Genomic DNA, 11,770 nt, shown 5'->3' with positions numbered 1-11,770 from the left:
CCAAAAGGTCCAATTGATTAAGTTGGCCAAACAAACCAACTGTGTTGACAGTATTTAAACACTGCTGTTAGGTGATGAGGATGCTTTGGTGAGATGTCATGAGGTTGGATCTTTCATAGGGCAGTGGATCAACAGTCTAGAGTTTGGTCTTCAGGCTTGAGGTCCAGAAACAACTTTTTCAGAATACCCAGGCTCTCAGTGATGGCTCATACCAACCAAATTCTCAAAACATATGAACTACCTTGATTTTTGTGCCTCTCTTTAGTTTCCAATATAATGAGAATGGGAATGTCAGGATGAAAGCAAATAGGAAAAAAATAAGGTCTTCTATTCATAACTAACAGTAAGATTGAACATCATGTAGAAACCACACTAAAAAATGACAAACATAAGTGATTATTTGCATTGATAGCATTCCTTACTAAATTGATAGCATTACTTAGTTGATACTCAGTTAATGCCACTTACTAAGTTGATAGCATTCCTTACTAAAATGTATTATTTTACAATAGAGATATACTAGTTTTCAAAGATCATAAAACTTGTGTTCCTTATCTGAAGCATCCTCTTCATCTCCTTCCCATTATCAAGAAACAAGGGAAATCTGGCTTGGTGACTATGTAGTCAGACCAGGAAAGCTGGTAACTGGGAGCATATTTCACTACAGCTCTGGGAAATTTCATATCAGAGGTTATCATTCTAGGAACCAGATTGATGAGTTCCGCAAGCCATTCTCTCCACCAGTTTTGCCTCTCTGAACCCTGTTTTTCTGGTAGGCACTCCATTCTATTGATACATTATTTTAAATGTTACTATTGCTGCTGTAGTTATAGTCAAGTGCATATTCCAGGCAGTCTAGAAGTCATTCAAGCTCTACTTTGAGTAATTAGACGAACTCTCAGAGTTGGAGATTGAGGATAACAATCCCTCACCAAAGAGAGAAGGAAAAGGATGAAATAAACCTCTCCCCAAAACTGACTACCAACTCAGAGGAAACATTTTGAGCAAATGGTTATTTGATTTTGTTTAAGGGGGTCATTTACCCCCACCTCTCCTTCAGGCTCCTAAAAGGATAAAAAACAATAAAGAGTTGTACTGCTTTGGATACTTTTTGCTTTTAAGGGGCTAAACAATTTAAAATTAGAAAACAGAGCAAGATAACAAGAAGTGTGGAATGAAGTTCTGGGTGGATCCTGGGGTCTTTATTCCAAGGAAATGAGAACGGAAGGCTTATAACTGTGAATTATGAGATTGCTTGAGTTTTTAGATATTTATCCTACAGATATTTGGATTTATAGTTTTCAATAAGGATTTGTAAAATTTATAACTAAAAGCAGAATTTTTATTGTAAATAATTTGCAATGTATCCACAAAGAAAATAGCTCATGTTCGGATATCTAGAAGTTGACAGCATTCCTTGCAATTATTTTATTGCATATTGTTTCAGTATTGACACTCTTATTTTATATTGATCCTATTTTATATTTGTCACATAGTTGAAATTATTCTCTTATTTTTTAACTGAGGTATAATTCACATACCATAAAATTCATCCTTTTAAAATGTACAATTCTGGCTTTTATTATACTCACAAAGTTGTGCAACTATCACCACTATATGATTCCAAAACATTTTCAACACCTCTAAAAGAAACTTGATACCAATTAGCAGTCTCTCTCTGTGCTCCCCTCTCCTCAGCCTCTATTCTCCTTTCATTTTAAGCTTAATAAATGAGCTTCAGCCTAGAAATTCCAAACATCGTCTAGAGAAAAAAATAACAAATCAATACATAAATGAATGAACCTTAAGAACGGCATGGCATTACTATTTTCATTGTGCTTTAGTTCTTTCCAGTAACATGAATCTGTAGCTCCACAGATTGCAGTTAACTAAACACTCTCATTCAGTGAACATTTAGTATTGTTAACTTCCCCCCTAACTTTATGCATTCTTGTTGAGTTATTTGTACCAAACTCCCAGTCAGAAGGTTTCTTTGGCATTAATACAAAAAATAAATGTCATGTAAATAGGCTCTAGAGCTGATTTCATCTAAAGGTCCCCAAACTTTTTGTAAAGGGAAGAGAAGCCACTTTTCATTTCCCCAGACATGAAATCCCCAGGGGTTGTTAGGGAGGTGCTGACATTAAAGAACATAAATAGAGTATGGGAGCCGGCACCAAGCTCTATGTTGGGCACTCAGCATACATTTCATGTATGCTTTACAACAATCCTGAAAGTCTTTTATCATCCCCATCTTATAAATGAGAAGAAATAAGATTGAAGCATAAAGAGGTCAAATAATTTCCCACAGTCAAACAAGTTGTAAATTATAGAACTGAGGCTCAAACCTCAGGCATTATTTCCACTACACCATTCTGGTAAATATGAGGCACAAATTGAATTAATTTCCCCAATAAAAGAGGGACTTCTAAGAATTCTGGGAATCTCTGCACAAAAGTCAATCAGAAAAATGTTTTAAAAGATTAATACACTTAGAGGAAATCTGACAAGTAAAATGCTGTTGAAAGAAGAATATTTTTCTTTACTGACTCTTAACTCGAATGTAAATGCTCATAGCTAACATGAAGTCAGTAAGGTGAAAAGAACTTGAATTGCAGCAGTTTAGGTATTTGTTTATATAATTTAATTGACTGTACAAATCTCTTCAGAGTACTGGAACAGCTTTTTAAAGAAATCTAAAACTGTGTAAATATGTAAAATAAGAGAACAATGTGTGCATAACTTGACCTACACTTTCAAAATAAACTTTTTTGTGTGTGTGTGTGTGTGACTGGTAAGGGAATCGTAACCCTCGGCTTGATGTCATCCGCACCACACTCAGCCAGTGAGCGCACCGGCCATCCCTACATAGGATCCGAACCCGCGGCCTCGGTGCTCCCAGCGCCGCACTCTCCCAAGTGAGCCACGGGTTCAGCCCTTCAAAATAAACTTTTTATAAGATTGCGAATTTCTAAAAATTTCTGATTTTTTTCCCTTGAAATTTTGTCAAGTACTCTAAGAAGTTCCAGGCACTTCTATGTAAAACCTGGAATGAATAATAAAGTCAAAGTGAAATGTTAGCTCCATTAAGTATACAGCTAGCTAACCTAATAATGCTTTCCCATTTTTCAAGACAGCAAACCTGAGATGGGAAGAACAGTAGAGGAGACAAGTAAGGAGGATCCAAGTTCATTGTTTCAGTTGTAAGTCTTTGAGAATAATTAATTGATTGGGGCCAGAAAGTTAATTATGCTGTTCTGAGCTTGTTTGGTGGTTCAAGCATGGAAGCTAAAGGAGAGATGGTCCTCCTGTCTCTGGGAAGCATGCTCTAAGAGGAGCACGCAGCTTTGAGAAGGAAGCACATGGAGAATGAATGAATGAATGAATGAATGAATGAATGAATGAATGAGTGAGTGAGTGAGTGAGTGAGTGAAAGGATTACCTCCTTCACCAGCCAATTGGGCCAAATATGGTCAGAACTAGGAAAGTTATTTTTAACGTTTTATAATGCTACCCCTCAGTGTACTCATGTAGGATGCTGTTGACATTATCCACACCATCTTTACAGCCTGAACTTTATTCAAGCATTCATTCTTTCAGCAATCATTTTCTCAAGGCCTACCATGTACCAGTCATTGGACCAGGTGCTGAGAATACAGAGATAAATAAAATTTGATCTCTGGTCTCCAGGAGCTAATAGACTAATTTATTTCAAGTAATGAGCTTTTCATAATAATTTCTTTCTTTTTCTGGCTTCGTGAATGTGAGGAAAACTTAGAAGAGTTCTAGGATAACAAGATAAATGAAGAGGAAAGAAGACTGAGGTTCACCTGTCCTCTGGAGTGTTTTCTACTAGGAGAGGAGAGTAGAAGCAAAATTTTTCAGAATCCACAGTAAACTGGTAGCTATTGAGACACTGGTGCTGGTAAAATATTGCCATTTTGTCACAGGCAGAGTTCTCTCTCTGTATCTCTCTCTGTTTCTGTCTCTGTCTCTCTCACTCTCTCTCACTCTTTCTCTCTTTCTCCCACTCTCTTTCTCCCATGTCCTCCCTTTGTGTTGCCCATCCTCTCCCTCTATTTCTCTTTTAGCAATCCAGCTTTGCATTTTGTCCTTGTTGCTGTTTTTGTAACTTTTATTGGACAGACTTAAATGACAAATGTATTTTTCCATGTTACATATTCAAAGTGATAGGCATTTCATGGTCATCATTGGTCTCAAGGACCAGACAGTTCAAATGATGAGATAAACAACATAGGGATCATGTGGACAGATCAAGGTAATAATGTGGCTGATTGTCACAGAGGCTAACCTAGAAGGAACAGTGCAATTGTGCTTCAGGTTTACAGGAATTTAAGGAATATTACCACTCCAAGTGGATTTAGGAATCCAACTCTATTTTCAGATTAAAAATAAAATAAAGTGGTTTTTGAAATATGTTTCACCAAATACACTTTAAAAAATTTTGAATGCATCAATCCACTTTCACCCACATTTAATCATATAGCACAGTGATTAAAAACACAAGTCCTGGAGACAGACAGACTTAGGTTTAGTCCCTGTTCTACTACTTCCTAGCCTGCATAACCATGGATAAGTTACTTTACATTTCTCAGTTTCAGTTTCCTCATCTGGGCTATCATAAGGATTAAATGAGATAATGCATGTAAAGCATTTAAGACGGTACCTGGAATATAGTATAGTCAATTAATATTTGCCCTTTTGATTAAATCACTATTATAAACAAGTCAAAAGCAAGTAAGCCAAATAAGTCAGTCATGCACTATATTATTCTGTGTCACTTTATACCAAAACAAGATAAATGCAATTTTTCATAATGTACTAGCTGCATAAATAATATACTTTCTGGGACTCAAATGGTTCACATTACTTAAATGTAAAATAGAAAGAATAATAGCAACTCTTCACAGTAGTGTGAGGACTGTGAAAATACATGCATGTAGAGTGCACAGAGCAGGCACCACATAAGAGGTGGCATTTATGCACATTGTTTCTGTTGTTGCTGCTGTTGTTCTTGTTATGGCAATGTTCAAATTTAATCATAATAAACACTAATAGTAAATATAATCATTATTAATAATTATCTGAAACTGCCTAAGCTGTTGTTCTGACAAAGCTCCTTGGCTTCTAAACAAAGAACTGAATTAAAATGTGGTCTAGCAAAGACTAATAAAGAATTTAGAATTAAAGACAAAGACTATATAGACAATATATAAATAAATAAATGTTACGTCATGTCATTTTCTTGTTCAAAAGTCCCCAGTGGTTACTTTTCTCATAGCATGGCTTACAAATTCCTACATGGTATTATCTGTTGACCAACTCTCCAACCCCACCCCCTGACACATTTTGTTTACTTTCTCCTCATATAAGAAAGTATTCTCTATTTACAGAAATTTTTCCTCTTTGGTTCACTAATGTATCCTTAGGTCGTAGAACCAAATCTGACACAAAATAGTAGCTCAGTAAATATTTCTGGAATGAATGACTATGACTTAAATAAATTTGTCTTTTAATTGAAAGTGTTTTTTATTAGTTTGAAAAAAATTATCAGATGGAAGAATCCCATATCAGTTACACCTAAATTTCTGGCACCTTTCCATTCAAAAATTTATCCCAAATATGCATTTTTGAAACTAGTATGGAGCCAAAGATTTTTTTTTCCTATTTGTTCTTATTGTTATTGTTGTTCCTAGGTTCAAAACAATACCACGTGTTATGGCAAACATTTGTCATCATTGGGCCTTGATATATTAACATTTCAAAGTTTATTTAAGGTCATGTAATGAAATGCAATCTGAAGCTCTCTTTGGCTAAATAAATTCATCAGCTGTGGTGCACAGAGCTTTACTTGTGCTATTTGAATTTTAGACTATTTTGATATTAAATCTGGATTGTAACTATTCAACTACTAATAAGAGTTAAAACTTTATATTTTGAACTGCTTGCCAAATTTTATAATTGCTCATACTAAGGAAAATTGCTTAATGTCTGTGCCCCAAGCCAGAATCTAACCAAATAATTTCTAAGCTACAATTTCTAATTCATCTCATGTTGAATATAGAAGCCAAGGACCTCCAGCACCTCACTTTTTCATTCATCCAAAAAGCATTTCTTGGGCATCTATTTTTATGTGTTAGGCACTGTGCCAAGCTCTGGAATGTGATACAAAAATAACCAAGAAGTTCTTAGCCCGTAGAAAAAAACATCTAACTCTATTGACAGACATGAATACAAATATCAGTATCAAACATGCCTGCAGAGTGTGGAAGAAATACTAACTCTGATTGGGAAAAGGTTTCAGAAGCGGAGTAATTTCAAGCCAGGTTATGAAGGATTGATATCAGGTCGATAAGGCATAAAAAAGGAAGAAAGAAATTTAAGCATAGGATAGAAAGGTGGAGAGGTACAAGCTGAGATGGAATTTTTAAGAAATGAGAAAGCATTTGGGCCACTCTTTCTCAAACTGAGGTCTACTCATCCACTGCTTGGGAATCACCTTCCTTCTTAAAAACTCCAATTCCTGGAAGCCTTAAAGACAAATGTCCCATGAATGCAGTTTTTAATCAGCTCCTGATGTGATTCTGATGGACATCAAAGTTAAGAATTGGGCGCATGTCAGGAGTGATGGTGAAAGGAGAGAAGATGTAGGAGTGGAGAACAAAAGGCTGGAAAATATTCACTGAAGCATTATTACAAAGGACTTTTATAACACTACTATGAAGTTTGGATTTAATCTACTGACAATGGGCAAGTTTTAGGCAAAAAAATTAGCAAAATTAGGTGATTTTCAAAAGAAATGATCAGGCAAGAATGGGAAGGATGGGTGGATGTGAAAGAAATTAGAACTATGCAGACCTGTAGGGATGAATAGTATAAAAGTCCAAACTAGGCATGTCCCAAGTCAGTCATGCCAGAACAGGCAGGCACCATGGGACTCGCAGTCCAGGCTAGTGCCCATAGCCCAGAGAGGTCTGAGAGCTGCCAGGCCCCTATGCCATGAGTCAGCCATGCTGGAACAGGAAGGCACCATGGGTCCCCCAGGTCAGGCCAGTGCCCACTGCTCAGAGAGGTCTGAGAGCCACCAGGCCCACATGCCACAAGCCAGCCAAGCCAGAACAGGCAGGTGCTGTAGGATCTCCAGCCCAGGCTAATTCTTGCTGGCCAGAATTGTCAGTCCCTTTAAGATCTGGGCCAGACATCAGGGTGGAACAAGTTGACCATGATACTCCCTGCCACAATGATTAAACACCAAAGAAAAGATAACAGAAATATGAAAAATCAAGAAAGTACATCACCAACAAAGGAAAATAATAACTCTCAAGCTCTAGATCATATAGAACAGGAACTCCTTGAACTGACTGACAAGGAATTTAGAGCAACAATTCTAAGGAAACTAAATGAGATACAAGAAAACTCAGTTGACAACACAATGAAATGAGAAAAAAAATATACAGTATCTAAAAGAAGAAATGTACAAAGAAATCAATGCCCTGAAAAAGAATGTAGCAGAGCTTGTGGAGCTGAAGGATTCATTCAATGAAATAAAAAACACAACAGAGAGTCTAACCAGCAGGCTAGAAGAAGCAGAAAAGAGAATTTGTGACCTTAAAGACAGGCTGTTTGAATTAACACAGGCAGACCAGAAAAAAAGAAAAAAAGAATTTAAGAAATTGAAGAAAATCTAAGAGAGATAACAGACAACTTTACATGCTCAAATACCTGAATCATGGGTATTCCAGAAGGGGAGGAAAAAGGAAATGGTATTGAAAACATATTCAATGAAATAATAGCAGAAAACTTCCAAGGTATAGGGAAAGTCACAGATCTTCAGATTCAGGAGGCCCAAAGATCACCAAACATATTCAACCAATAAAGGTCCTCTCCAAGACATGTTATAGTCAAACTGGCAAAACTTAAAGACAAAAAGATAATCTAAAAAGTTTCAAGAGAGAAGCGGCAAGTCACATATAAGGGATCCCCAATCAGAATAACATCAGACTTTTAATCAGAAACCCTAAAAGCCAGAAAAGAAGGGGATGATATATTCAAAATACAAAAGGACAAAAAATTGCCAGCCAAGAATACTTTATCCAGCAAGGCTATCCTTCTGAAATGAAGGACAAATAGAATATATCTCAGACAAACAAAAACTGCAGGAGTTCACTACCACATGACCAGCCTTACAAGAAATTCTCAAGGAAGTACTGGGTTTGATACCTGAAAAAGAGCCATCACTGCCATGAATACTCAAGAAAGAACAAAACCTACCAGTAAAAAATATGCTAACAATAAAGAGAAAGAAACACTGTATCTACCACCCCAATAAACAAACAAATACAGAAGACAAACAGAAAATCAGAAAGAAAGGAAGAAAAGATAATTAAGACATCAAAACAAAAAAATAAAATGCTAGGACTAAATCAACACCTTTCAATAATAACTCTAAATGTAAAGGGATTAAATCCCAACTAAAAAGACACAGACTGACTGACTGGATTAAATAGATGGACCCAATAATATGCTGCCTTCAAGAGATGCACCTCACCTGTAAAGACACACATGGACTAAAGGTGAAAGGATGGAAAAAGATACATCATGCAAATAGAAATGAAAAACGAGCTGGAGTAGCTATTCTTAAGTCAGAAAAAATAGACGTTAAAGCAAAAACCATAAAAAGTGATAAAGGAGGCCATTATATAATGATAAAAGGATCCATTCAAGAAGGCATAACAATCATAAATATATATGCACCCAATGTCACCGCAACCAGATTTATAAAGCAAAAACTTTTAGATCTAAAGAATGAGATAGACACTAACACCACAATAGCAGGGGACCTGAACACCCCTCTTTCATCATTGGACAGATCAGCTAGGCAAAAAATCAATAGAGAAACACAAGATCTAAGCATCATTATACATCAATTGGACTAGGCAAATATCTACAGAATGTTCCATCCAACAACCACAGAATATTCATTCTTCTCATCAGTTCATGGAACATTGTCCAGAATAGACCACATATTAGACCCAAATCAAGTCTCACCAAATTTTAAAATATTGATCTTACATCGAGTATTTTTTTCAGACCACATTGAGTAAACTAGAAATCAATAACAAGTGAAACTTTGTAAACTATACAAATTCATTGAAATTAAACAACATGCTCCTGAATGACCAATGGGTCAAAAAAGAAGGAAAGCAGGAAATCAAAAAAATTCTTGAAAGAAATAAAAATAGAAGCACATCACACCAAAACCTATGGGATACTGCAAAATCAGTATGAAGGATGTTTATTGCAACAAGTTCTTATGTCAAAAAAAGATGAAAGATCTCAAATAGACAACATGATATTATACTTCAAGGAACTAGAAAAGCAAGAACAATCCAACTCCAAAATTAGTAGATAGAAAGTAATAATAAAAGTCAGAGCATAAGTAAATGAAAAACAGGCAAAAAAAAAAAAAAGGTACAAAAGATCAACGAAGCAAAAATTGTTTTTCTGAGAAGTTAAGCAAAATTGAAAAACCATTAGCTAGACAAACCAAGAAAAAAAGAGAAGACCCAAATAACAGAATTCGGAAATGAAAAAGGAGACATTAGTACTGAATCCACAGAAATGCAGACTCACTAAACACTATTATGAACAACTATATGCCAACAAATTTGAAAGTGTAGAGAAAATGGATAAGTTTCTGGACAAATACAACTCAGCAAGACTGAACCAAGAAGAAATAGAAAACCTGAACAGACCAGTAATGAGCAATGAGATTGAATCAGTAAACAACACTATCTCAACAAAGAAAAGCCCAGGACCAGAGGACTTCATTGCTGGATTTTCCCAAACTTTTTTTTTTTTTTTGTCTTTTTGTGACCGGTAAAGGGATCGCAAACCTTGATGTGGTGTTGCCCGCACCGCACCCAGCCAGTGAGCGCACCGGCCAGTCCTATATAGGATCCGAACCTGCGGCGGGAGTGCTGCTGCGCTCGCTCCCAAGCGCTGCACTCTCCCGAGTGTGCCACGGGGCCGGCCCTGAATTTTCCCAAACTTTAAAGGAAGATTTAATACCAATTCTTCTCAAACTATCCAAAAATTGAAGCAGAGGGTGGGCTTTCTATGCAGCCAGCATCACCCTGATACCAAAATCAAAGACACAACCAAAAAAGAAAACCATGGGCCAATATCTGTGATGAATTAGATGCAAAAATTCTCAACAAACTACTAGAAAACACATCCAACAGCACATCAGAAAGATTATGCAACACTTCATCAAGTGGGATTCATCCCAGAGATGCAAGGAAGGTTCAACATAAGCAAAACAATAAATGTGATACACCACATCAACATAATGAAAGACAAAAGTCATATGATGATGTCAAAGGATGCAAAAAAACTTTCTTTATCAAAGTTAACATCCCATCAAGATAAAAGTTGTCAACAAACTAGGCATAGAAGAAAAGTGTCACAACACAGTAAAGGCCATATTTGACACACCCACAGTTAGCATCATCCTGAACGGTGAAAACTTGAAAGCTTTTCCTCAATGTACTGGAACAAGACAAGGATGCCCACACTCACCGCTCCTATTTAACATAGTACTAGAAGTTCTAGCCAGGGTAATTGAGCAAAGGAAAGAAATAAAGGACATCCATATTAGTAAAGAGAAAGTAAAATTGTCCCTGTTTGCAGATGACATGAACTTATATAGAGAAAAACCTAAAGGGTTTATCAAAAAACTGTTAGAGCTGATTTAAGAATTCCGTGAAGTAGCAGGATACAAAATCAGTATACAAAATTCAGTAGTGTTTTTACACACTGTCAATGAACTAGCAGAAAAAGAAATCAAGAATGTAATCCCATTTATGATAGATACCAAAAAAAGTCAAATATGTAGGAATAAATTTAACCAAGGAGGTGAAAGATCTCTATGATGAAAACTACAAATCAATGCTGAAAGAAATTAAAGAGGACACAAAAAGACAGAAACACATTCCATGATCATGGATTGCTAGAATTAATGTTGTGAAAATGATCATACTACCCAAAGTGATCTCTGGATTCAACACAATCCCTATCAAATTCCCAATGACATTCTTCACAGAAATAGAAAACAAAAAATCCTAACATTCATATGAAACAAAAAAAAAATCCCTGAATAGGCAAAGGAATTCTGAGCAAAAGGAATAAAACGGGAGGTATCACACTACCTGACTTCAAAATGTACTACAAACCTGTAGTAACCAAAACAGCCTGGTACCAGCATACAAATAGACCCATGGAAAACTGGAATAGAATAGAGAACCCAGGAATAAATCCATGTACTTCTACCCAACTGATACTCGACAAAGGCCCTGAAAACATAACATTGGGGAAAGAAGAGCCCCTTCAATAAATCATGCTGATACAACTGGATATCCTTCTGTAGATGAATGAACCTGGACCCCTATCTTTCACCACATACAAAAATCAAGTCAAAATGGACTGAGGACTTAAATGTAAGTCCTAGAAATACAAAATTTCTGGAAGAGAACACTGGGGAAACCCTCCATGATGTACAACTGGGCAAAGATATTATGAATAAGACCTTAAAAGCACAGGCAACAAAAGCAAAAATAAACAGATGGGTTTTATCAGAATAAAAACATCTTCACGGCACAGGAAACAATCAACAGAGCAAAGAGATAACCTGCAGAACGGGAGAAAATATTTCCATACTGTGCATCAGACAATGGACTAATATGCGGAA

This window comes from Cynocephalus volans, chromosome X (genome assembly GCF_027409185.1).
Source record: "Cynocephalus volans isolate mCynVol1 chromosome X, mCynVol1.pri, whole genome shotgun sequence".
Taxonomy (NCBI): Eukaryota; Metazoa; Chordata; class Mammalia; order Dermoptera; family Cynocephalidae; genus Cynocephalus; species Cynocephalus volans.
This window is presented reverse-complemented; position numbering follows the sequence as displayed.